General features: G+C 39.9%; 1 non-coding gene across 1 annotated transcript; it reads left to right on the plus strand.

Moving 5' to 3' along the window:
* Positions 1-1,624: 1,624 nt before the first annotated feature.
* Positions 1,625-1,732, plus strand: LOC121268722. The gene has a single exon (XR_005941233.1). It is a non-coding gene; the product is annotated as a small nucleolar RNA R71 (small nucleolar RNA).
* Positions 1,733-2,393: the final 661 nt, after the last annotated feature.

Consider the following 2,393-nt stretch of genomic DNA (forward strand, 5'->3'; position numbering starts at 1 on the left):
CTATTTTTTAATAGACTAACATTACACCATTATCGTCTACTCTTAAAAGAAATCTTTACTTAATAACATGTTAAAATACTCAAATTATTTCTATAATCATAATTAAAATAAAGTTCATTAACACCTATTAATAATTTTAAAACACATTAACACAACTTGCAGTTTGAAGGGTAAAAAAGTAATTAACGATATTAGTGTAAATTATGGCTTAGAAGCATGCAATTACACTCACGTTAAAAGAAACAAATTCTTTGATTGAAAATAGAGGCTACATACTCTATGGAGGTTCACCGTGAAGAGTGGAGTTGCGACGGAGTTAGGTGCGGTGGGCAGCGGTGGTTACTACGGCGGTGCTTTGGAAGAGAGAGAGTGATGAGCGAGAAAGAGAGAACCAAGAGTGAGAGATGCACGAGAGAGAAAGAAAGATGGGGAGAAACCACATGGGATACTCATCGAGAGGGCAGCGATGCGGCGACGACAAGGTGGTTGGGCAGCGGCAGATCACAGAGTGGTTGGGGTGTTGGCGTTGCTGGGCTTCCCTTTGTCGTGGCTGGTGGCACCGAACAAGATGAAGTGCCTTGTTTTGAGATGCAAAAACAGAGGTCCTTTGGTGTGTTTGAGGGTGATGATTTCTGACATGGGTTCACGGCTGGCTTATGGCGGTGAGGTTTGGGCAGAGGTTTACGTGGGGTGGATGAACCGGGCGGCAACTATGTGGAGGTGTCGTTTGGCTGTTGGCCATGCATGGGTGCTGCTCGTGGTGGTGCTAATGGTGGGTGGGACGCACGCGATTGGATTTCTAACACAGCAACACCACGGACAAGTATTGTGGGGGTCTCGATTTGGCCTTCTTTCATGAGGAGGACAAGCGGTGGCAACTCTAGTCTAAAGGTTGAAGGTGAAAATTATGTGCATGAGACTTAGGGCTAACCGTATGTGTATATATAGAGAAAAGGATGACCAGAAGAAAACCCTAGAGATGAGAGAGTGGCGTGCCTGCAGTGACTAAATGGATGCAGACGTGTAGAACGTGGAGTCTGAAATTATTTTCACTGGCCAGGGCTCTTTAACCTGAAAATAATTGGCCCACGACTTGGATCTTGAATGGGGTTAATGCATGGCCTTTTTTCTCTAAGTTTTGGACCTCAACTCAACCTAAAAAGAATTATACTTTTCCATAAATTTTTCGAGTGAATATCTAGTTGATCTATTAAAAGATTCAAAACCTAATTATCAAACCTATTAAAAAAAATCATAATCTACCAATAAAAAAAAAAATCCAGGCTCGAGGTCCATAAAAAAAAAAAAAATGTTAATCTGAAGTGGGCTTTTATTCCCTATAAACCCAAAAATTTTGTAAAGCGGGCTTGGCTGGGCCCGGGTGTTACAATCTACTTCTTTCAAATTATACTTACCTCCTCCAGTGATGGTATTAATGGGCTCATTCTTGTCATACATATCTGAAGTATCCCATGATTGAGCATTTTCTGATATGTAGTCAAAGTACTCAAATGCTTCCTCAGGTTCTTTATTAAAAAACTCTCCATTACACATTGTTTCCACAAACTGCCTCATCTTGGGTTGCGAACCCTCATAGAAAAAATGGATTATTATCCAGTTTTCATACCCATGGTGAGGGCATGCATTAAGTCAATCCATGAATCTCTCCCAAGACTGATAAAAAGTCTCAGTGTCTTTTTGAGCAAAATTCATAATATGCCTTTTTAATGCATTAGTTCTATGTCTAGGGAAGAATTTTTTAAGGAACTTAGTTTGCATTTCCTGCCATGTCCTTATTGACCTAGGCCTTAATGAATTCAACCAGATTTTAGCCTTGTCTTTGAGAGAAAATGGGAACAATTTGAGTCTAATTACCTCCTTTGTACAAGTTCTATCCATGAGTGTGGAGCAAACCTCCTCAAATTCCTTAATATCCAAATATGGGTTCTCAGACTCCATTCCATGGAAATGAGGTATTAAAGGAATTATGCCAGGTTTAAAATTGAAGTTGTTTGCATTTAGAGGTTGTATAATGCACGGGGGTGAGCTAGTCCTAACAGGTTGCAAATAATCCTAGAGAGTTGTGTTATGATTACCCACTCTCCTCTCATCTTGTTCTTCCTCAGCCATGGTACTAGAATTTTTAGAAGATGACTCAAATGACAATATTATTTGAGCAAATGACAATAAAATTTACAGACAATATTATTTAAAATTAACAAAAGAAGGAAGAGATAATTAGGGTTAGATGTCACCAAAGTATGAAGAGGTTCACACTCAATCACCCATTATCTTAGCAATGTTTGTGACAGTTCTATAAATTGCCTTTAATCCCTGGCAGCAGCGCCAAAAACTTGTCTCTCCTATTAAGTGCCCCCCCCCCCCAAATGCAG

This window comes from Juglans microcarpa x Juglans regia, chromosome 5S (genome assembly GCF_004785595.1).
Source record: "Juglans microcarpa x Juglans regia isolate MS1-56 chromosome 5S, Jm3101_v1.0, whole genome shotgun sequence".
Classification (NCBI taxonomy): Eukaryota; Viridiplantae; Streptophyta; class Magnoliopsida; order Fagales; family Juglandaceae; genus Juglans; species Juglans microcarpa x Juglans regia.